Source organism: Amblyomma mixtum, chromosome 10 (genome assembly GCF_055824585.1).
Source record: "Amblyomma mixtum isolate Tamu chromosome 10, ASM5582458v1, whole genome shotgun sequence".
NCBI lineage: Eukaryota > Metazoa > Arthropoda > Arachnida > Ixodida > Ixodidae > Amblyomma > Amblyomma mixtum.
The window spans coordinates 84,022,762-84,048,586 of NC_143021.1; the positions used below are offsets into that span (position 1 = coordinate 84,022,762).

General features: G+C 47.4%; 1 protein-coding gene across 1 annotated transcript in view; it reads right to left on the bottom strand.

Moving 5' to 3' along the window:
- LOC149326314 (solute carrier family 22 member 4-like) overlaps positions 1-25,825 on the bottom strand; it is a 136,815-nt gene that overhangs the window by 85,835 nt on the left and 25,155 nt on the right. The window lies entirely within an intron of this gene.

Consider the following 25,825-nt stretch of genomic DNA (forward strand, 5'->3'; position numbering starts at 1 on the left):
GCAAAGTTTCAGAGAACGTTGTAAAGCTTATCTTTGTAGCGGCATGGCGGCGCTTAGGAGAACGGTAATGAATAATTACTTCATTGATTAAGCTCTACACAACCGCGGGCATTACGGCGGAGAATGAAATGAACTTTAACAGGGTCCCTACCATCCACATCCTGTCAAAAAATATCATGCTGTAAAAGGGAAGAAGACTGATCACTGAAAAACAAATGAAGTGTGAGATTGCAATAAAACAATCAACAAAATTATAGGTACTGCACGGTGCAGGCTTTGAACAATATTGCGTCAGAGAAGTTGTAAAGCAGTCATGCAGCGTTTACTTACGGTCACCTCCATCATTTCGATCGCAAAATGAAAGCTTAATATTATTATTAAGAGGCGACACAAAACGAACGAACCAGTCAAAGCTGTTTTCGAAACACTCTGTTAAGGTCTGACTGCTTTTTTTGCTCTTGCAGGCTGCCTCTTCTCAACGCCGTAGCTATTTAGGACGTCTGGACAACTCTGCCAGAGGGTCATCAACACAGCATGACAGAAAGCTATCTTTCTTAAATTTTCTTTGAAATGCCTCCGGAGCAAGGCGTTTCTGGTTGACGCCGCACAAGGAGAACCGAAAGCAAACTGAATACGGCGGGGGCACGACCCAGCACGGGGGGAACAACCTGACGAATGTCCCAAGGCGATCTGTGGAAGGGCGGAATTATGGCGCTATACGCCGAGAAATGCATCCTAAATTTCGGCATGAGAAGCGCTTGAGACTGCGGGTCCAAACCATGGCAGCAAAGCGGGTTCGCCATTTCATGGCACTAAAACTGATAGCCAAGAGCTGACTGGCATGCAAAAGCAGTTGGTAATCCGTCGGTTCCACGCCTGTCATAACCTGGCCTCTTGTGGAGGGCACCATAGGCTGTCAGACCTAAGTTGTGGCGCAGGCGTGGCTGGTGATTCACACAAAATTGCGATAGCTTACGAACGCCTTTAGGGAATCTGTCGTGGAGAAAGAGAAGTGTTCCTTCGTTGTCGATGTCTCTGGCGAACGGAAGCATGTTGGCACCGTGTTTATCCATTACTACAGGTAAGGACCTTCACTACTTTGTCATTATTTAGCGGGAAACAGCGCCTGGTAGGCGGGGGTGCCTCCGATCGTAGCGCTTTCTTATGTGCCACCTTTATTGGCGCTACCTTTTTGGTATCAATCAGCAATGAACAAGTCGAGTCGACTGCTTGTTGTGTTCTCATTGAGAACATTTTGGTGCAGCCGCTGGATATCGTCCCATGTACGCTCACCTCGAAGCCCATTTTGACGATAATCCCGCGCGCTTGGAAGAAACACCCGTCCACAAGGCGAGCCGCCGCCTTCGAGGCCTGGAACCTGGGTTTCAGCCACTGACGACGCCGGTGCGTACCGTAACGTCCATTACTGGCCGTGAGAGACAGGTCAGCCTTCGGGCACTGTCCCGCCCGTTGTACTCCTTACACCTCGCTCGCCGCCATTCTTCCACGGCGATCGATTCGAGGATGTCGAGGACTGGTTGGCCAGCTTTGACCATGCGGTCACTTTCAACCAATGGGACGACGAGCAAAAGCTACGAAACGTGAATTTCGCGCTCCAAGACTCGGCAAATACGTGGTTCGAGAACCATGAGGCTTCCTTTACCAACTTGGAAGTGTTCACCGTGAGTTGCTCACCACCTTCAGCACAAACGAACGGAAAGAAAACACCAAACTCGCCCTGCGCTTCAGGTCACAGCAGTCGAACGAAAGCGTCACCTGGCCGCCGCGGTGGCTCAGTGGCAACGGCGCTCGGCTACTGACCCGAAAGACGCGGGTTCGATCCCGGCCGCGGCTGCCGAATTTCGATGGAGGCGAAATTCTAGAGGCCCGTGTACTGTGCGATGTAAGTGCACTGTAAAGAACCCCAGGTGGTCGAAATTTCCGGAGGCCTTCACTACGGCGTCCCACATAGCCTGAGCCGCTTTGGGACGTTAAACCCCAATAAACGAAATAAACCAATCCATTCATTTCGGACATTCAAATTTCGCGCCGCGCGTTGACTCCGCCCAGCTCTCCGGTCACGTGGGCCAATCACGTGGTAGGTCACTTGGGGGCGTCACGTGGTACGACTTTTCCGGCGATTCGAATTTAGCTCCACTCGCGCCCCGACCACGCCCACTTTTAGTCGCTTATTTGGTTCTAATTAATTAACGAATGATCGAATTGGCACGAAATTTTTGCTCGGCATCCTCACATCACCTGCCTTCGGTTATAAACACTTCTTAGACGATATCTCTTTATAGTTCCCCGCAACTGCTGCCGACATGTTTTGCGGACACAAGCGCGCCGACATAGCTTAGTAATAAATATGCTTTCGAAGAGATTCGGCCTTGTGCATGGATATAGCGTTCACAGTGCATTTTGCCGTCGTAGTGCAACAAAATTTTTGCATGATCGATCGTGTTGGCTCCCTCTCTAGGCGCCGTGTGTTTGCGTGTGTTATCGATAGAGCTGAAGTGGCAACTCTTCAGAGGAGGTGGCGGAGGTCAAACAGTCTGTATCGTGTACGTGGGCGCGTCCCGTGACAACGCGAGCGCGATATGTGATACTGGCCAAAAATCCGCGTGATGCATGGCCTTTTTCTGTGTATCCACCACAGGTATCGGACACCATGTTTCCGAGCGAGGTGCGCAGGAGTTCTCGCTCACGCAGGCATTCTGCTAATAAGTACGCTAGTAAATAGGTGTTCACCTGAAACTCGATGGAGATACGTCTAAAGGAGAAAAAACATTGACTCTAATACGATTCGCTTAGCGCTAAAGAATAGAAGAATTCTGAAGGTTTCACCTTCGAAATATCTTCCCGTCACCTTCGATCAAAATCTTGGTGAATAACCTCCCGCAAGCCGTTCAGTATTGAAAGCTCCTTATATACGTGGATGACACTGCTCTTTTGTTCATACTTTCGGGCATGCAATATATGATCATATCTGAACTGTATTATATTCGCACATGGTTTTGTGCTAACAAATTAGCAATAAATGTCGATAAATATAGATATGTAATATTCCACTCTAGGAGAAGGAACATTAAATCCAATACGATTTGCGAGGAAAGGAAGATGGTCGCTAGTGCCACAAGCCGTCACACCCGATTGAACAATACTCGATGAATAGTCAGCGAAACAGATATCATGAGCAGTTTTTGTGAGTAGCTTTTTTTCTAGGCAGGTTTGTAACATTTGTGCAGCTGTAGCGGGGCATTATATCAACCAGGCTTTTGGACACGGTATTCTCTGATAATATGGCTGCGCCGTATGGCTTCGCTTGGGTGGATGTCAACGAGTAATTACTCCCTTGTTACAAATCTACTCCACCTTGGGGGATTCCCCTAAACATTTGAACAACACTGTCCCACTTCGAGTTATTGATCAATTCGCTCTCGCCCTACCATAAGCTTGCCGTCCCGGTTAGCTCAGTTGGTAGAGCGACTGCTCCGGTGAAGCGGTGGTCCCGAGTTGGGACCCGGGACCAGGACGAATTTTTCGTGAACTGCGAGGTTTTTGCGAAAGCTGTATAGCTTTCCTCTGTAGCCGTATGGCTGCGCTCGGGTGGACGTCAATGAATAATTACTCCCTTTTACAAATCTACTCCACCTTGGGGGATTCCCCTAAACATGCGACCAATATATCCACATTAAAATCCCATAGCACGGCAACAGATTTGCTATGTCCAGTTACTAAGCAGTTAGGCCTACAACATCGAGGCACACGAAGACGAGCGTCGCTTGCACGGCAGACTGCGTGCACGGCCCAACCGAAAGAGTCAGCCATCGTTTCGATTACCGACAACCACCAGCGGCCACAAAACTTGCCTTAACAAATGCGCGAAATGATGATAATGTTGCTTGTCATGGTACTCACGCGTGGAGAGGGCGGTGGGAAAAAAGCAGTGCGCAGTCAGCTTGACAAGCCCAACGCCCCTGGTTTGTTTATTTTGGCTGTGGCAGCGCATCAAAAATTGGCATATAAGTAGAATGGATCATGAAAGGATACACATTGTGTTCTAACGAAAACGAATCCCGAGAAAAATTCAATACAAGCCGCGGAACAGGATGAAATCACTAAGACAGGGCATAATCGAAATTATGCTCTATATATAAAGCACACACGCGCTCTCTCTATAACAATTTGTCAAGGAAAGAAAAGAATTTTTCTGCCTTACCGGATGGCGGTAGGCAAACGAGAAATATAGTAATAACACAAGGGTCAAGAACAACTTTTTAGTATTCACTATGAACAGTATTAGTATTTAGTATTCACTATGAACAGAAGTAAAATCACAGTACACTGTACTGATGGGCGACTTTAATGCAAAGATAGGTAAAAAGCAGGCTGGAGACAAGGCGGTAGGTGACTATGGCATAGGTTCTAGGAACAGTAGGGGAGAGTTATTAGTAGAGTTCGCAGATAGAAATAATTTACGGATTATGAATACCTTCTTCCGCAAACGAGCAAACAGGAAGTGGACTTGGAAGAGCCCCAATGGTGAGACTAAAAATGAAATAGATTTCATATTGTGCGCACACCCTGGCATCGTAGAGGATGTGGAGGTCCTCGGTAAGGTCCGTTGTAGCGACCACAGAATGGTAAGGTCTCGTATCAGCTTAGATTTGAAGAGGGAGCGGAGGAAACTGGTGAAGCGAAAGGCTATTAACGAGTTAGCATTAAGAGGGAAGGTAGAGGAATTCAGAATGTCGCTGCAAAACAGATTTTCCGCTTTAACTGATGAAGACGACCGCAGTGTTGAAACAATGAATGATAATCTTACAGCTATCGTTACAGAGTGCGCCGCAGAAGTAGGTGGTAGGATGGTTCGACAGGATACCAGCAAGCTATCTCAGGAGACCAAAGATCTGATTAAGAAACGCCAAAGCACGAGGACGTCTAACTCCACAGACAGGATAGAACTAGCAGAGCTATCGAAGTTAATAAATAAGCGCAAGGTAGCCGACATAAGAAAGTTTAACATGGAGAAAATTGAGCATGCTCTAAGGAACGGCGGTAGCCTAAAATCAGTGAGGAGAAAACTGGGCATAGGTAAAAACCAGATGTATGCGCTAAAAGACAAACAGGGCAATGTCATCAGCAATATGGATAAGATAGTTGAATTAGCCGAAGAGTTCTACACAAATCTATACAGTAGCGAATGTAATCATCAAGTTACTGAGGGAGGCAGTCAAGCACAGCAATGGGACATCCTGCCAGTAACGAAGGAGGAAGTAAAGAAAGCCTTAGGAGCAATGCAAAGAGGGAAAGCAGCTGGTGAGGATCAGGTAACAGCAGATTTGTTGAAGGACGGAGGAGAGATTGTGCTACAAAAACTAGCCACCCTCTATACGCAATGCCTTGTGACCTCGAGAGTACCAGAAGCTTGGAAGAACGCTAACATTATCTTAATTCATAAGAAAGGAGATGTGAAGGACTTGAAGAATTACAGACCAATCAGCTTATTGTCCGTTGCCTACAAGGTATTTACGAAGGTAATCGCTAATAGAGTCAGGACAACCTTGGACTTTAGTCAACCAAATGATCAGGCAGGCTTTCGTAAAGGATACTCGACAATAGACCACATTCACACTATCAATCAGGTGATAGAGAAATGCGCAGAATATAACCAACCCTTATATATAGCCTTCATTGATTACGAGAAAGCATTTGACTCGGTGGAAACCTCAGCTGTCATGCAGGCATTGCGGAATCAGGGTGTAGAAGAGTGTTACGTGAAAATATTGGAAGATATTTATAACGACTGCACAGCTACTATAGTTCTTCATAAAGTCAGCAATAAAATTCCAATACGGAAAGGGGTCAGGCAGGGAGACACGATCTCGCCAATGCTCTTCACTGCCTGCTTACAGGAGGTATTCCGGGGACTGGAATGGGAACAGTTGGGGATAAGAGTTAATGGAGAATACCTGAGTAATTTGCGATTCGCTGATGACATTGCCTTGCTAAGCCACTCAGGACAAGAACTGCAAAGCATGATCAATCAGTTAGACAGGCAGAGCAGAACGGTGGGGCTAAGAATTAACATGCAGAAAACCAAAGTAATGTTCAACAGCCTAGCAAGGGAACAGCAGTTCGCAATTGGTAGCGAGGTGCTGGAAGTAGTAAGAGAATATGTCTACTTAGGGCAGGTAGTGACCGCAGATCCGGATCATGAGAGGGAAATAACTAGAAGAATACGAATGGGGTGGAGCGCATATGGTAGGTTCTCTCAGATCATGAATGGTAGCTTACCAATATCCCTGAAGAGAAAAGTATACAACAGCTGTATCCTACCGGTACTCACCTATGGGGCAGAAACGTGGAGGCTAACAAAGAGGGTTCAGCTTAAGTTAAGAACAACGCAGCGAGCTATGGAAAGGAAAATGATAGGTGTAACGTTAAGAGATCGTAAGAGGGCGGAGTGGGTGAGGGAACAAACGCGGGTTAATGACATCTTAGTTGAAATCAAGAGGAAGAAATGGGCTTGGGCAGGGCATGTAATGCGAAGGCAAGATAACCGCTGGTCCTTAAGGGTAACGGAGTGGATTCCAAGAGAAAGCAAACGTAGCAGGGGACGGCAGAAAGTTAGGTGGGCGGATGAGATTAAGAAGTTTGCAGGGATACAGTGGCGGCAACTGACAAAGGACAGGGTTAATTGGAGAGACATGGGAGAGGCCTTTGCCCTGCAGTGGGTGTAGTCAGGCTGATGATGATGATGATGAACAGTGCAAAATGTCTCAAGGGAAACATGTGAGGCACGTGCATGAAAATACGGATACTACTTCCTTTTCTCCTTTCTCTAAAAAGGACACACAACAGTATTCTCCAGGCAATACTAGTCTATCTGCTTTAAGGACAGCAAACTCCAGGCAAATGCCAACGCCCATTGGTTTCTTTCTAAGACTACTTCAGCTAAGGAAAAGAAGGAGAACATTTTAATATATGGTACGGTAAGTCACGATTGTTTTCTTTAATTTTTCATTCCATAGTTCCCTTTTTTTGTAAGTCTCTCGTGATGCATAGTGCAGAGAGTTATCAATGATAAGTAAAAAGCTAACGGTATTAGCGCTTATGCGTTCGTAGCTCGAGCATTGCAGTGGATATGTGTGGTTGCTACCTTAGCCTTGGACAGATCTGCCTCGCATGTAATGAGCAAAACTGGTTCCCCTGGGCCCATACCGACCAGTACCTTTCCGTTCGTCTGCCTTGTGAAGCGACTTGCCATGCCCTTGTGCGTGCCGTCCACAAAAGACGCTTGTTTCGCGGGGTAAGGTCATCGCAGAAGTGAACGGCTCAGTTGTTTTCACGCAGTTGCTCAACCTTTTCCTGGCAGTTTCCTTCCGTTTTCCTTGAAACAAGTGGCACCAGAATAGCAGCCTCCCACCCATCCTTTGTGGGAGGACGGTGAACACCGCAATGCACTGTTCAGTAAGTGGACGGAGGCCGAGAAGTACCCAACTCGCAAATTTTCGGTAGCGCATTTTTTCTTGGGATTTGAGTCCATTGATTCTCGAGTTTCGGCCTCACTTTCACACCTGAGTCATCTGCCATATCTCGGTTAGAGGCCCCGATAGCCCAGCTCGCCACTTATCTTGACGTCCTACGGACGTCCTGACATGGCCAGTGCGGTTCCTCCCCACGTACCGACCGCCGCTCTTCTTCCACGAGCGGCCCGCGCTCGCGCAGGTCAGACAGTGACGAACCAAACTCCCTGGCCCCTGCAGGGAGCGACAATTTTTTGTGTGCTCTAGGAGCCGTTCATAACGACACCGTTTCGTCTGCCCCACAAAGGACATTCCACATGAAAGAGGTATTTTGCAGACTACTTCAGTTGAGCAGGTGACAGAAGGGAAACCATGGCGAACCCCACACCCCTTTGCTCGACTGCAAGTTCTACCTGACTGAATTTTTTAATGATACCTTTAAAACTCTGGGGAGCAGAAAGGACAACCTTGACTCTAAACCTCTGGCCAATTTTTTTCAGCCTGTGCGAGGTGCCGTGAACGTAAGATATGACCGCGAAAAGCTTATTTTCTTCATTAGTCTTCGCTAGCAAAAGCTGGTTTTTCGCTTTTAATTCACTCAGACAAGTCTCGGACATACCTACAAGTAGCCTCTTAGGGCATCACAGCAACTCAGACGGTCCATTTGCGATGGCAAGCTTTCATCTATCCTCTGAGCGCATGAGTTAGTAACGTGCCTGCTTCACACAAGACTGCTATCACTCTTTTTAGCAGTTTCGCGGAGTCAGAAGGAAGATTTCTTTCTTCCCTCTCGTCTTGTAAAACCAACGTGTGTGGTGGTAGGAAAGTGCCATTCAGACATCCAAAGGCTGGGGCCTTTGGCGCGCTCGCCGAAAAAAAGAGAGTAAATATCACGAGGCAAGCAGAACCAGGAAGTCGGCAACATACCTGGACAACCTCAAGACTCCGAGCTCATTTCGTTTCGGGTGTAGAACCAAAGACCCAAAGCTTCTCACCGATGTATGCTATATGCTCTATTTTTTATTTACGCATCTAAATCAATATGGGATTGTCGTGCTCTACGCCCCTCTTGCTTGGGCCGCAAACAAAATAGCAGTAGTAGTAGCAGTAGTAGTAGTAGTAGTAGTAGTAGTAGTAGTAGTAGTAGTAGTAGGAGTAGTAGTAGTAGTAGTAGTAGTAGTAGTAGTAGTAGTAGTAGTAGCAGTAGTAGTAGTAGTAGTAGTAGTATGTCGTAGCTGACATTGCCGTAGCCAGTGGATGCGTTGCCATGGGAACCAGTAGGACGATGGTTACCTCGGAAGGAAGACGGTGTACGTGAGCAGAGGAATGCGTAACCGATGGTGACCGCCGAAACCTTCCGGAGAGTGGTTAACGGTGAAGGAGGAGCGTAACACGAGAGCGGAGGAATCACCAACCTAGGCATGGTTATCGTGGCATGAAGAAGTTGTGGCGAGAGCATAAGAAGGCACAACCGGTGGGTGGTTGCCGTGGAAAACACTCGGAGGGCAGTTAACCTGGAGAGAAGGGCTACCGTGGAAGGAGGAGTGAACATAGGAAAGCGTACCGAGTACCACGGGAATCGTCCTTGCAGGTGGTAACCCTAGGAGGGGACGGTTGTGGCGATAGAGGAGGAAGCAAAAGATAACCGGTTGGTGGTGATTGTGGGACGAGGAAGCGGAGGAGGGTGGTTATAACGGGAACCACCCGGAAGAATGAGGTGGACGAGGGTTACCGTGGAAGGAAGAGGGTGAGAGCGGAGGAATTTAGAACGGTCCATCTGCGGAATATGCTCCGAAACGTGCCACCCGAGGATAGGGTCATCAATGATGCCGTGGGCACAGAGATGAGAGCTACTAGAAAAACAAGTATGTGTGGAAAACAAACAGAATGCTCTATAACTATAGCGGCTTAAGTCGCTCTCATGCTCTCTACTTCAACATATCGTAAAATGTACATTTTTTACAGCTCTCAATGAATCTCGTGCTACTCAGTGGTAACCGCCTTGTCAAACTCTCTTTTTGTAACAGAACACGTCTTTTCACGAAACAGAGTGATGCCGGCGTTTCTGTTTTGCAGCCGCTGGCTGAGTGCATCTGGGATCGCTCAGTTATAGTGACGCAATACAAAAAGAACCCACTGCCTTGGCTCAGTGTTTATGGTGCTCGGCTGCTGACCCGAAAGACGCGGGTTCGATGCCGGCCGCGTCGATCGCATTTTGATGGGGGCGATATGCGAGAGGTCCGTGTACTGTGCGATATCAGTGCCCGTTAAAGAGCCCCAGGTCGTCGAAATTATCCCAGCCCTCCACTACAGCGTCCCTCATTGTCTGAGTCGCTTTGGGACGTTAAACCTATAAGACAAAGCGAAACCAAACCAAACCAAGCAAAAAAAATGATAGGTAATTACGTACTGAAATACGATGAAAATATTTATTTGGTAATTTAATGATAAAGGTTTATGCGAACTGGTTACATTTTCAGTGAGCTATCACTAGATTTTTTCAAAGGCATTACGCATGTATTGTCGGCGAATGCCATACGATTTCTCGCGTTGTTAAAAACAAGAAGCTAGAATTAAGAGAAATGAAAACAAACTCGTACGACTCTAACTGGCCTCTTAAGAGCGCTCGAACCCTGCCTTTTATTTTTTCCTTTCGCTTTCAGGAAGGAAAGCAGTTTTTTTATCACGCAAGCTGTCAACAGGGAAGGACGAGCTGGATGTGAAATCAGCGTCGACATGCTGTCGTGTCACCTTACACCTTGGACAGCAAGCGGTCGCGCATGCCATGCATCATGTGACCCAGAACACGCCGGCGCTGATAATGGTTATCAGCTGTAATCCGAGTTTCGGTCTGGCGTTGCCGGTAGACTGTGCTTTCTAGACCCGCTCCATCGCGTACCACCTTTAGGGCTAGTCGCGCAGTGGCTCTGCTGTCACTTAATATTAAGCATGACGTGGTTTGAAAGTCATCACTTCAGGATTAACCTCCAAGGCAGCAAGGCGGCTGAACCAAATAACCCCATCGTCATCAGCCTGACTAGGCCCGTTGCAGGGCAAATGCCTCTCCCATATCTCGCGAACTGACCCGGTCCTGTGCCCGCTGCGACCATCTTATCCACGCAAACGTACCAATTTCATCCGCCCACCTGACTTTATGTCGCCGCCTGCTGCTCTTGCTTCCTCTTTTTTTGCGTTCGCATTACACAGCACTGCCCATTCCCATTTCTTCTTGATTTCGACTATATGACCTCACTAACTGGCGTCTGTTCCCCTATCCACTCTATCCTCTTGTGGTCTCTTAATGTTATACCTATTAATTTACTTTTCATAGCTCACTGCATTGCCATCAGTGTAAGCTGAACCTTTATCGTTATCCTCCACATTTCTGGTAAATAGGTAAGCGCCGGTAAGACACAGCTGTTACAGACTTTTCTCGAGAAGAATACTGGTAGACTGCCACTCGCGATCTCAGGGCACTTTCCAAATGCGCTTCAGCCCATTCTTATTTCATTCTTCTGGTACGAATCTGCGACTAAGCGAGAGCACAAGAAGAAATGCACAGCACAGCGCTGGACTAACACGTGAGGTTTTATTGAACGATGGCCTACTCAGGCATCCAAACAGCGCAAGCGTATCACGCGCCCAAAACACCCACGTGAAGCGTAACACTCGGCACCTTCAGCCAATGCGTAGGCAAAAAATTCTGTTTCTTTCGTTCCTACACGCGCACACCTTTTTTGTAGCTTAAAAAGCGACAAAGACGGTGCGCTGGTGCACGCGTCACTTCCTTGCAGCCTAATGTGGAAGGCTTCCAGTATCGCTATTATATCTGTGTTCTTCCTTTTCGTAGTATGGAGATCTTGCCCTCCGACGATAGGTAGGTCCTTCAATTTTTTTTTTAAATTATTAATTCGCGTGCCCGGTCCTTGCTGATCCACACCGACAAGTACACACGGTTACTCTATGATGGCTGTTCAGCCGCTATCTTCCATTATTTTATTTTACATGGTGGAACAGCCAAAAATTGTGCCTATGATTTTGTATGCCCCTCCTCTCCTCGAGGCCCTTGAGAGTAGTGAAATAAATAAATAATTGGCTCTTCTGCACCTGGCAACCGCAATGCTGCTTGACTCTTGAGGTTCCGCTGAGTCATATGTTTTCTCGTAATCCATAAAGGCTATATGTAGGCGTTGGTTGTATTCTGCGCATTCCTCTATCACCTGATTGATAGTGAGCACCATTTACGAAATCATCTTTTGTTCTTTGGTGATTCAAGTCCAAGGTTGTACTGATTACATTAACGACTGTCGTTGTAAATACCTCGCAGGCAAAGGGCAGTAACCTGATAGGGCTGGAATTTTTCATGTTTTTGACCTTCCCTTTCTAATGGAATGCGATAAAATCAACTTTTTTTTACGATACCGGTGCGCTCGAGGTAATGAGGCATTACCTACACAGGGTGAACAGTCCAAGTCAACACTGGAGCGTCCACTCAGCCGCTTAGTCGTTGTTTGTGAAGTCCCTCTGTATGCCCACCGGGTTATGGACACAGTGCTCTAGATGGCTCACCTGTCACCTCGGTGGCCCCCTAGATGGCAGGCGGGTCAGCACTTGCCATCGCAGTGCAGTGGCACGTCGCTTAAAGGGACCATGAAAAGAATTAAAAGCCGCTTGTAAATGTTAGAAGTGATGCTCAGAAGCATTGACACCAAGTATGAGTCTTCGAAACTGAGCCGGCAATTTATTATGAATTTTTAAAAATCGTGTTTCTTTAAATTCGCGGGCCGCTTGGTGTCTTCGTAGGGAGCAATTCTGAAACCAAAACCGGGAAGATAGACGTCACTAGTCCCATGACGTCGGCAGGCCACCACACGCTGTCATTCGCTAGAGCCGCGGCAGCTTCGACGTCACGGGCACACTTCCGGTAGCGGTGAAAATCGTCTGCTCGAGCTGCCGCGCGACCCCATCGGGCAAGCGCGAGCGAGGCCATTGCCTTCGCGCATATGGTTTTAATTTACCTCTGCCGCCTCTTTCCGTCGCGAGTTCGGGAGCCACTCGCAGTGCCTTTTTCGACCGCCCAAGATGAATACGCCTTGCTGTGTCGTCGGCTGCAAGCCCAGTGACTGGCGAGGTGTTGAACTCAGGCATGTTATTCCTAGAGACGTGCGTGAGCGAGCAGCCTGTATGGAGCGCATCGGACTGCCAGCGTCGCACGCCCGCCGAAGACTCCGCGTTTGCGGTCGACACTTCGCACCTGACGCTTACTACTCTAACTCGTTCGACAGTCAGGCATGAATGTCAAGCGCCTGAAGCTTCGACCGAAGTCGCTGCCGACACTGTTTCTTCCCGCCGGGAAGGTGAGTTTCCAGCTTACAGCGATCGGTATGAACGTTTACACGATATGATCTGCGATGGAAGACAATTTTATCTACGAGAACTTAAAAAAAGGTGCCGCATTTACTTAGGGCACAGGACGAATTCGAAGCTTTAGCTGTCGCGGAGGGCCTTGGCCTGACGGCTACGTACTGCTGCGGTTCACATTCGGCTGCTGCTTCGACATCCAGACTCGGTCCCGACCTTCTTTCACTCTCCCGTCCGTTTTACCACCGTAATACCGTATGTTCCTTGTGTTCTAAGTCGGGCGGCGCGATTTTGCGATCCCGCAGCCGGGTGTCCAACATCATTCGACAGCTAGGCTCAGTATATCCACGGTGTTTCACGCCAAGACTTGGCAGCATCGGTGTGACGGCCGAACCAGCGCACAAAAAAATAAAACATTGTGTGAGCCGGGAACAGGTCCGGGTCCATTCTGCCAACTAGCAAAGAAACCCGACGCGCGCCGCAATCGAAGAAAGCGCCGAGACCGGAGAGACGCTGCCGACGCACGCTGCTCCTCGGGAGTGCGACAACCGGAAGTTGTAAACCGAACGTCAGCGAATGACGTTTTCATGGGCGGAGCCCAGTCCTGGAGCTGTTTTCTTAATTTTTTTATGGTGCCCGGCGCGTACGAGTTGAGGGGGGAGAGGAGGAGGGTGATTTTTAATCGTCTATAACTTCGTTGTTATTGATGTTAGCTCAAAAATTCTTGCGCTGGAGTGACGAGTGATGGATTGCCTATCTTTACATAATCTCAATTAATTTGTTTCATAGTCCCTTTAACTGCAGCACCATAGTGCTATGAGTGGTATGAGGATTCCCAGCGATCTATGTCCGTAAACAAAAGAATGACAAATTGCGCATATATGTTCCTTAACCAATGAGCGCTACCGCGTCGCACCGTTCGGACGGAACAGTATGTTTACGGTAATTTTCAGTGCGCTCGCACGAAGGCCCCCACACACCGATTTCGCCGATGTTTGTCTGACGCTGGCTTGACCTTGAACACTGAACCTCGGCCCGAAACCGAAACGGAAGTGAAAACCGAAGTGCTAGCGCACCTAATTCGCCAGTCATTTTTTCTACAATCATTTTCCCATCGTCTTTCAACAGATCTGTTATTGCTTTATCCTCACTAGCCGCTTTCCCTCTTTGCCTTCATTCTAAGGCTTTATCTAGTAGTACCTTCATCTCAGTATCTGAGACTGTGAAGTGATGAAAACAGACAATATTTAAACCCATGAGGAACATATCAAGGCGAAAGTAAAGAGGAACACGGCCATAACGAAGCATATGGCGCTATGCAGAAACAATGGGTATGAAGTAGCATGACAACTGTGGAAGAAGAGTGCAGTGGTTCCGCGGCTGATTCTACGAACGCGGTACTGTGCTCAAAATCATCTGTGATTCAAATGGTAGAGATTAACAAAATAACGGTGAGCAGATTTGCGGTTGGGGACAATGGGAAGACAACAAGCGAAGCTGTACAGTGGGTTTGACATATGGGAAGCACAGAACAAAATAACGTTTGAGGAAAAGCTCCAAAAGATGGACGACAAGAGGTAGACACCCAAGTCTTCAGGTATTTGTACAGTAAAGCCTCGGACAGGAGATGGAGGAAAATGACTACAAAATTTGGGACCGGCTACAGAGACTACAACACAAAAAAAGAAGCTATCACGATTATGAAAAAAATAGTCTGCGCATCCAAGACGACTACATAGAGGCAAAAAAGGGGTACAAAGAACCAGTGCATGAATACAATGTTTGTGCAGCAAGCGCGCGTGCAGCGCAGAAATCATTGAGCATGTCCTCGTAGTCTGTAAAGGTATACATCCAGACATCATGGGGGATATAGCTTCCAGTACCTTTGTGCGTTTAGGGATAGCAAGAGCAAAAAGAACACGTCAGAAAAGAAGAGCACACTAGAGTACTGGTTGCGTAAAAGCAGAACAGACAAATTGTACCAAATGTCCCAGAAATTGAAGTAACGTAGCTTAAAACAAAAAATAGCCTTGAGTGAACAAAAAAGATGCACAGAGCTGGATTCAAAGTAAAAAAAAAAGGGGGGGGGGAATAGAGTACAAATCGCTTAAAACAATTTCCAAATGGAGCCTCTCCTGAAACGGTGTTTTGTTCTTTTTGTTCTGTGCTTCCCACACTTCAAAGAGCGACCAACGCCACTCACCACCCCGCTGATACAAAGGAGATGCGTATAGATGCGTATCTGTCAATCTTTCTGAGAGACTGCGCCGTTCAGATAACGGAATCACGCACTGTGGTACTTCAGAATAACGGCCTGTGGGGAGAGTTGGTGCATGATTGAATGAATGGCAGCGAAGGTCTGCACATGCGCACGCTACCAAATGTTTATTAGACGGAATGAAGGCACACTTGCAATCCTGATTACAAGCATGTGACAAAGCGCACTATAGCCCCGAAAGAGCCAGGGACAGGAAATCGACAAGAAAACAAGACAGCACACATGCAATCGCAGAACCCATCTTCTCCCCGGTGCATAAAGTGCTAGCTTCTGATAGATGGCTTCCAAAACCAAAGATAGTAATAAAAAAACTTTCTTAGCAAAAGCAGTGTCAACCATTTTTAGCAAAAGCAGTCAGAAACCTTAAAAAAAAGAAAAATAAGTAACAACAAAACCCACCTCAGTAAACAAACAATCACCGCCCGTTGTTTAGTGCACAGAACGCTAGACATGACATGAATGAATCTCGAGCGGTACATGGTTTCATAAAAGAATTTCAAGGTAGGAAAATTCATTTCTTCAAAGGGTACACAAGTGTTGCAAGCAAGAACACTTACCTTGCTCTCATGGTCCTGAATAGCTAGAACACGGAGTGGGGGCGGGGGGGGGGGGGGGGGGCATTTACAACCCCACTATGTGTGCCAGAGTTAGCAGTATCAGGATACTAGGCGCAAGAGTCGCGATCAGGTGGAGAGTGAAATTCTTGAATCCTTTTCGGTTAAAAAGAACGGAAGCACATACTTGTGTTAGCGACACCTCTGTCGCTCTTCGATGAAATTAAATGTCCTATCTCGAACATTGCGACACACGAAGGCTGTATTGCAACAGTTTATTTCGACCCTCGGAGCAGTACGCAGACCTCAGAGAACATTGCAATAATATTTCTGAACTGCGTGGAGGGTTTCTGGACGCATGCTGCAGAAAATGCTAGAAAAACGGTGTAGATGAAAACGACAGCGAATCATATGAAGTGTTCGTGTGCCAGCCTGCTTACCAAGATGACTGTGTTATCGCCAAAAACCGTTCTCCACTGGCTCAAGAAATCATAGAAGCTGAAATGATAGACCGGTTGGTGCGTCCTGCGTGACCAAGCAACCTATTGGTCTTACTCGTAAGGAGTTGTTCTACTTACGTCCTCATATGAATGTGTAGCCTACTGCGCATGTGCGATGTTGGCCCTGTTTTTTCAGCTCTATATACTGGTCCGAGGTTCGAAATAAACTGTTGCAAGTCAGGGCTCGTGTGTCCCATGCGTCTTCCTTGTGCTCTCGTCTTGCCCTGACCGCCACCCTATAGTACTATAGTCCTATATTGGGCGCCTTCCTATGCGTTCCTCGTGTTACCTTCATCAAATATCGCTTTCATCGCAAGCGTAGTCTGCAAAGCACTTTCATCCTGCATTCGGAACAAAATTCTGCCAGAGGATGTTCGCGCCTTGTTTGGAGGATACCTATCGTCTGCTAACTACAGAAATCGGATCTGCAGAATTCAGAGATCTAAATGGCTTCGGCTTGCTCGTCTACAAGGCTTCTTGCCGCGCAGCTTAGCGCCGCTGGGGACCCGTCCACAACTGCGAGGCGGCCCCGAGAGTTCTCTGTCTTTGTCGACCAAACCACCGAGCGCTTCTGGCAACTTCAACTTCGGGAGCTTCGTCGAGCCCTCCCTGAGAAGCGCCCAGTGTCACTTGGTAAAGTCCACGACACCGAACAAATCAGCTTGCCTCAAAACATACAGAAGATGCTTGCACTGGGACGAAAGTTCGCGGTGCAAGAGAGGACGCTAGTCCCGGAGCTCGTCTCCCTTGTCAGACGGGTGGCGCAGTGTGCCTCCGCAGAGGAGTATCTGCGCTGTGTGTCGGACGTCATGTACGTGTTGCATCACTGCAAGCAGCCTCTCCCGAAGGTACCTGTCAAGCGCGTTTCGTCCTTTTTGAGAGAACCCGCCTTTTGTGATATACCTGCTGGTAAGGAGGGGAGGTTTGCTGCGCTGTCGCACGGTTTCTTTTTTATTATTGGGAAAGCAATACTACTCCCAAGAACGGACTCTCGCGTAGCGGCGGCCACTTGGCACGTTTGACCTTTAGAATAACCCCTGACGTCATATCATGTCTAGTGACGTCACAGCGTGACGTCATACCAGGAGCGAAAGACGGGCTACCAACTCGGCTCGTCAAGTAACGGCGGCCGCTTGGCACGGCGCGCCGCGCTCTTCCCGACTAGATGCGCTGCATATGCAGTATAAAACACCTGCTTTCGCAACCTACCAGGCTTAACTAAAGCTAAGCCCCCGCAATTTTATAAGGTCGAAGCCTCGGAAGTTGTTTATGCTTTTAATCCCATCAAGAACCTCGCTGTGTCAAGGGTGAAAAGTGAATCAAAACAGCTCTGTACCAAGAGGTTAGAAAAATATGGTAAGAAGCAAGTCACTGTGATTTTCTTGGCCTTTTTCAGCGTCAAAACGCATAAGGTTGACACCCACTTCAGGACAAAATTGCCTGAGAAAATGGTGCTTGGAAAAAGTTCATTGCCATGTTTCCTTAAAAAAAGCTTGACGTGTTACGCATCGATGACCGTTTCCAAGTTAAGAACTCTATCGCCGTCTTGAATTATCTCAAGTGTTCACCTCATAAAAACCTCACCGCGTTCCCTGTAGACAATAAGCATCTTTATATTCGTTGCCGCAGTCAAGCTTGCTCTCTTGTGTCCAGGACTGTATTCATACATTTGGAAAAGTAAATTTTATGAATGAAACCGGTATATCAAGCAGTGGTTTCTTAAAATTTCTTAGGTTTTATCTTGTGTCAACTTTTATCCAATGAAAAGGGTAGCCATATCTCCAGAAGGAGTGAATTTGTATCGGCTCCTGTATTGACCCAGTTCCTAGTTATATCTCTTTAGTTCATCTCGACACAGACCTTTGCAGCTTCCTGCCAAATTGTAAGGTAACCAAGATGTTTGGGTATGTTGATGATTCTTTAACATTTCAAGACTGCAGTTCGTACTCTTTTGAAGTACTGCCTACTAACACAATGTCCTTTTTACGCGCAGGCATGTCGCCTCTAAAATTAACAGACGAGATGCCTTCTCACGAAGTATTCGATTTCTGTATACCAGACTTTTATTTCGTAACGCGCAGATCTGCTGGAAGTGCGATCCACACGCTAACAAGTCACTGCTTCCGTTCGGCTCAGCGCATTCCAAACTGGTAAAGAGGGTCATTGTAGATATTATTACGGGGGGTTAGCCCAGCGGCAGACGGTACAGGCCACAGTCAGAAGGCACACCGAGCTAAGTCACTCCAGCACAAACTGCCACGTCCTCGTCGTCGTTCACTGCCGAACGTCCCAAAACAACGTCGTCTTCTCCTAGCAACTATGCACCGTAACACTACCCCCCCCTCCTCCGCCGGGCGGAAGGAAGCACAGTCCCTGGGTGTCCTAAGATGGTGGGTTTGGATGGTAGGGCTTAAGACGGGCGACGTGTACGAGCTGTGTGGAGGAGGCCGCACGAGGAGTGTGGGGTTGCAGGGGCGCGATCTCGTAGGTGACATCGCTCAGTTGCCGCAAGACGCGGTAAGGACCCACGTAACGAGGCAGCAACTTCTCACACAGGCCCACTCGACGCGCAGGGAGCCAGAGGAGTACGAGGGAGTCGGGAGGGTAATGGGCGTCACGGTGATGAAGGTCGTACCGTCGTTTTTGAGCGACTTGTGAAGCGTCGAGGCGATCTCGAGCGATTTGGCGGGCGGCGTCAGCTCGGGCAATGGCGTCACCAGCGTAACTGCTGGTACAAGGGTCGTGAGGCAGGAGGCTGTCGAAGGGTAGCAACGGGTCGCGGCCAAAGAGCAGGTAGAAGGGAGAGTAGCCGGTGGTATCGTGGCGTGTGGAATTGTAGGCGAACGTCACGAAAGGTAAGCTGACGTCCCAGTCTCGATGGTGGTCTGAGACATACATAGACAGCATGTCCGTCAGGGTGCGATTAAGACGCTCAGTAAGGCCGTTGGTCTGAGGATGGTAGGCCGTCGTGAACTTGTGGCGGGTAGAGCAGGAGCGCAGAAGGTCGTGGACCACTTTAGAAAGAAAGCAGGGGCCGCGATCCGTAAGCAGTTGACGAGGAGCGCCATGAAGTAGGACGACGTCATGGAGAAGAAAATCGGCGACATCGGAGGCGCAGCTGGTAGGGATAGCGCGCGTGATAGCGTACCGGGTGGTGTAATCGGTCGCAACGGCAATCCACTTGTTCCCGGATGTTGATGGGGGGAAAGGACCAAGCAGGTCGAGACCAACACGGAAAAATGGGTCAGTCGGGATGTCGATGGGCTGAAGCTGGCCACTGGGTGGAAGTGGGGGCGTTTTCCGGCGCTGGCATTGATCACAAGCAGCAACATAACCGCGGACAGAGCGGTAAAGGCCAGGCCAGAAGAACCGCCTGCGCACGCTGTCGTACGTGCGTGAGACGCCTAGGTGCCCGGCAGTAGGAGCGTCATGAAGTTGGGCAAGTACTGTGGAGCGCAGATGGGTCGGGACGACGAGCAGGAGGTCGGCGCCATCTGGGTGCATATTGCGCCGGTACAAAATATCGTGATGCAGCACGAACATTCGTAGAGCAGGATCGGAAGGGTCGCTGCGGAGGCGGTCGACTATGAGGCGCAGAGTTGGATCACGGCGCTGCTCGTCACCAATGTTCAGAAAGTCTGATACGGACAGTACACAGCCGTCGGTATCACGTGTGTGGGAGTCAGGGGGATCGACAGGATGGCGGGACAGACAGTCAGCGTCTTGGTGCAGCTGGCCGGACTTGTAGACAACATTAAATGTGTATTCTTGCAAACGCAAGGCCCAGCGACCCAGACGTCCTGTAGGGTCTTTAAGAGAGGACAGCCAGCACAAAGCATGGTGATCCGTAACTACGCAGAAGGGCCTTCCAAACAAATAAGGGCGGAATTTTGTTAACGCCCAAACAAGAGCAAGGCACTCCCGCTCCGTAATAGAGTAGTTACGTTCGGAAGGAGAGAGCAGGCGGCTGGCGTAAGCAATCACACGAAAGTGCTCGTGTTGCCGCTGCGCAAGAATGGCGCCAATACCATGGCCACTGGCGTCTGTGCGAAGTTCCGTAGGCGCAGATGGGTCGAAATGGGCCAACACAGGTGGAGCCGTGAGGGCCGCAACAAGTGCCGTGAAGGAGCGAGCTTGGTCAAGGCCCCAGGAGAAAGGGACATCCTTCTTCAGGAGGGTGGTAAGGGGACGGGCCGTGTCGGCGAAGTTCGGGATAAACCCAGCACCTCCACCAAATATTACGGGGGGTTAGCCCAGCGGCAGACGGTACAGGCCACAGTCAGAAGGCACACCGAGCTAAGTCACTCCAGCACAAACTGCCACGTCCTCGTCGTCGTTCACTGCCGAACGTCCCAAAACAACGTCGTCTTCTCCTAGCAACTATGCACCGTAACAATATATGCCTGAAAAATGCGTTTATAAATTTATCCGCGAGCTTATGGCTCCTAGCTTCTGTGAACAGATCCTTCGTCTCAGAGCTGTCGGATATCCTACTCATGTTTTCATCAGTGTCGCGGAAACCCTTCTGAATCGCTTATGCTCAACAGACTCGTACGTCCCTACCACCTTAAAAAAGCGGATTGCTGTCATCCCGTACCTTCATAGCCTGTCTCATCGCCTGAAAAATGTCGGTGTACGGGGGAATTTGAGTTGTTTTTCCGCCCCCGGTAAGCTACAAAATCATGCACACTGTCTAGGCCCGGTGATTTGAAGCATCACCGGGCCTCCTTTCACCTCCTTGCAGATAGCCTCCTTGCACGGTCTATCATCGAGACAAGGGAAGATTACGATCGTATTGGTCAGGTTTTCGTCCCCGAGCTTACGGGAGAAATGGCTGCAGGTAAAAAGCAAACTTAGGACGCTAAATGAGTCCCACAAGCTCCCCTCAGTTTTCTTCATTGAAAACTTGACCCGTATGAACAGTGAGCTGTTCTGGAAAGCTCGAATCCGAGGAAAGGAAACATCTTTCAAATTTGTCTGGGTCAAGAATGGCAGTTTTCGCCAGAAAAGAAGTGGGGGCTTCCGTTATCAAAATCGCGTCTCTTTCAGACATTGACAAAATGACGTAGGGAAATTAACTATTACTGCTATGGCTTCTTTTTCAAGTTTTGACGTCTGTTTCCAATCGTTCCATCCAGTTTCATTGAGTTCTCTTACAATTCTTCACATTAACATTAGAAGTATTCGAAAACATTGGAATCAATTTCTGGTAATCGCACAAGACCTTTACCAAGTAGTAGACGTATTTGCTTTCACAGAGGTAAATATTGCTGACCATATCACCTGCATGTTCAAGCTTCCGGGTTATACGAAGCATTTCCTTACCCGCCAAATGGGTAAGGGTGGAGGAATTGCTGTTTTCTTCAAGGATTCATTATCGGTTTCCAATATCAACATCTACATCAACGCTGCAGAGGCAATGGCATTTGAAATTTCGTACAGCAACATTTCGAGTCATCTCCTTATCATATACCGACCACCGTCTGGAAACGTGGCTAATTTTAGCACAGCATTGCATGACGTTTGTAAGCAAAGGTTTAGCCAAGGTAACCTATGCATAATGGGTGACTTGAATATTGATCTGTTAAAGCCTGAGAGAGCATCTGCGCAAAACTACCTAAATGCCCTTGCTGATCATGGTATAGAAACACTACTTTCAGATCCTACTAGAGAAGAGATCGTAAATAACAGTTTGTGTAAAACTTGCATAGACCACGTTAACGTACGCGCGTCGGACTTGTCTTATGTTATGGCAGCTGTCATTTGAAAGAAATTAGCGGATCATTACTTTACACTATGCCACTTTGCTAAGGTAGATTCTGCACAGAAACCTAATGATAGCAGGTGTGTTATGACTATACTAGATCGAAAACTATTTGACAGTAAGGTGTCATCCTTCGACTGGAACTCATTTATATCACGAAATAACAAAGATACCGCCTACGATAACTTTGTTTTGGTTCTTAGAAATCTAAAATAATCCTGCAAAAAAAGTATCATTGTCAAAAAACGAAATAATAAATGCTTCTGGCTTACAGCTGACATTCTCGCAGCCATTAGATGCAAAGAAGCGCTGTGGTCAAAATGTCGCGCTTCACCAAAAAATGCAAACTTACGAAATGAATTTCGGGCTGCTAGGAACAAAGTAACCGCTCTTCTTCGGTACTCTAAAAGGCGTTACTATGCTAGCCAGTTTCGCAATTGCCACCATGACGTGGCCAAAACTTGGGCTATCGTGAACGAACTACGTGGGCGTCAGCGTAGACCGGTCAAGGACGCAATAGAGCATAGTTTTGGTCACTTGACATCTCTTTGGCAAATGATTTTAATAACTTTTTTTCTAAAGAACAGCGCATTGCCCGTGTCACATCACGTTCGCCGTTACTTCCTTCTTCTGTGATTGACTCAGCATTTCTTCCACACATAACAGAGCCAGATCTTTTCAGCATAATCTCCAGTCTACGGCATAACAAATCAGCTGGAATTGATGGAATATTTATCAGCGACCTTTCCAGAAACTTCCAAAGCTTGAAGTGTGTCCTTCTTTTTATGCTGAATGATATGATGGAAAGTGGCTTCTTACAATGCTCTCTTAAACAAGCGCGTGTTATACCACTTTACAAGGGTGGCAAAAGAAATGATATCTCGAATTATCGCCCAATATCTATCGTGTCGTGTATATCACAAATTTTAGAAAAACACGTCTTATGTACAATGTCAGCATTTTTGCTGAGGCATAACGTGCTTAGCCGTCATCAATACGGATTTGTTGCCGGTTCTGGTACCCAAACGTTATTAGATAAGATGTCGGATTCCATTCATTCTAGTTTTGATAAAAATGAAGTGGCATTTGGTCTCTTTCTTGATGTCAGGAAGGCATTTAATACTGTTCACCATGATATTCTCTGTGAAAAGTTGTTTTGCTATCGTTTTCGTGGTCCTTTTCAAATGTTACTAAGAAATTATGTGTCTCAGCGATCTCAAATGGTGGAACTTGGACCTGTGCAAAGCAGAATTATAGACTTATATAGTGGTGTTCCCCAGGGATCCATCTTATCACCGCTATTATTTAATGTCTATGTTAATGACCTCCCCAGCATTATAACTTCATCACAGATTTATCAATATGCAGATGACACCCTCCTCATCTCATCTAATACAGATTTTTCTTGCGCACTCCCTCAACTTGAACAGGACGCTACTAATCTATATGATTGGTTTCAATGTAACCTGATTGATATAAAGCCCCAAAAAACTCATCTAGTGTGCTTTAGAAATGCACACAAGCCAATCCCGAAAAATGCTGCGGTTTTTTTGCACAGCTCCAGTTGCACTGCATGTTCTTGCTACCCCATTACATGTGTTCCGTCCGTGAAATACCTTGGCATTTACTTTGACAGTGATTTATCCTGGAACACGCACATGGCACACCTCAGTAAGAAGCTTAGAGGCGTCGCATGCTTGCTCTATGCTCTAAGGGCCTACCTGCCATTTGCCATAAGACGTTTAATTGCACAGTCTTTGGGATATTCTCTGCTGAGATATGGCATGTGCAGTTTCTTCAACTGTTCTGCAACATGGAAAAATAGGATAAATCGTATTCTCAAGAATATGGCTAAGAGTGTCATCTTTCAATACCCCATAATCAGCAAAGTGTATTCCTTTCTTCTGGTCTGCCTTCCTTTGACATTGTGTTCAAACAAATCACTGTACTAAGATATTTCTGGAACTCTGAATTTCGGTTCCACAACGTTAAACCAATCCCATTAAGAAAAGTTTCTCGATATATTGTCCCTGCAGTGCGAACTCATTTTGGTATGTCTATGAGGTCATATTATATCCCATGTATATTCAATGAGATGCCTGATAATGTTTTCAACTTGAACACTCGCAGACAGTTACGGGATGCTATTGCCGAGCTTGAACAGCTCTAGTGCATATGTTTTAATCTACACAAAACAAAGAATTGATTTGGTAACAGAGGTTGTTGCTGCTGCCGGACGGCGCCCTTCAAGCCCAATTGAGGCTTTGGCGCGTCCGCGTCTTGTATTGTTTCTTTGGAGTAAATAAAGTATTTATTATCTGAACCGCAAGAAGCACTGGACAAGGCTCGTAGAATGTAAGCATTCTATTGTCTACAGCATCCCTGAGAAATGTTGGAAGATCTATGTAGGACAAAGCGGTAGGTGTTTGGACAACCGCCTTCGAGAACATTGCAATAACATGTCTGAACTGCGAGGCGAATCTCTAAACGCACACTGTAGAAAATGTAAGAAAAAAGGCCTAGGGGAAAACCATAGCGTTTCAGATGAAGTGTCCGTGTGCCAGCCCCCTTACCAAGATTGCTCTGTTATCGCAAAAAAACTTTGTCCCCTGACTCGAGAAATCATGGAGGCTGAAATGACAGACCGGTTGGGTGGGTCCTGCGTGGCCAAGCCGTCTACTGGTTTTCCTCGTAAGGGGTTGTTATACTCACGTCGTCATATGATTGTGTCGCCTAGTGCGCATGTGCGATGTTGGCCATGTGTTTTCAGCTTTGTACACTGGTCCGAGGTTCGAAATAAACTGTTGTAAGTCAGCGTTCGTGTTTTTGTTGTTGTTGTCCTCAAAATAATGGCGCGCACCCGCTGCGAGGGATTGGCCAAGACATAGGCAGCGACTGACAGGTGCTCAAAATGTTAAAAATGAAATGAAATAAAAAAATATGACGGTAATAATGAGAACAATAAAGATTCAGGGGGGCACTTTGTTGACCTAAAGTGCGGTGAGGCGAAAGCCTTTAGCACGGTGTTGCTTCCTATGTCACTGATATGTGGTTAAGATGTTAATTCAGTACACAATTGTTTGTGAATCTTAAACGCTGGAAACACTGGAGGGCGTTTGAGAGGCATCCGTCTGATTCGACGCCTTTGTGCAAACACTCTCCAGCGTCCTAGACAAGGAGAACTACGTGTGCGTTGGCAGGAAGTAGCGTAGCAATTAGGACGCTCGGCTGCGGAACGCAAGGATGGAGATTCGAATCCCATCGTGCACAAAGATTCTTTTTTCTGCTCTGACTAGAAAAAGCGTGACACATCTGCTGACAACCTTCTGCTTTTACAACCTTCTGTCGACAACGATGACGCATTAAAGGCTTTCGCCTTAATAATAGGGTTTGTGGGGATTTTAACGACCCAAAGCGACACAGGCTGTAAGGGACGCCGTAGTTGAAGGGCTCCGGAAATTTCGACCGCCTGGGGTTCTTTAACGTGCACTGACATCGCACAGCACACAGGCCTCTAGAATTTCACCTCCATCGAAATTTGACCGCTGCGACCGGGAACGAACCCGCGTCTTTCGGGTCAGTAGCCGAGCGCCGTAACCACTGAGCCACCGCTGCGGCAGAACAACAATAATAATAAGTAACTAAATAAAAGGAAATCAGATTTGTTGATTGAAATAAACTAATCAAATACACTGACATCGGTGAATGAAGAGGGAACGGAGCTAGACGAGCCATGTTTAGGAACCTTTGGTTGCAGATAAATTTTGCATATAAAAAAGAGCTTAGGACGGCAGCTGTTTCGTGTCTGAAAGGAAAACTTGAATGGCAGAGTGCAC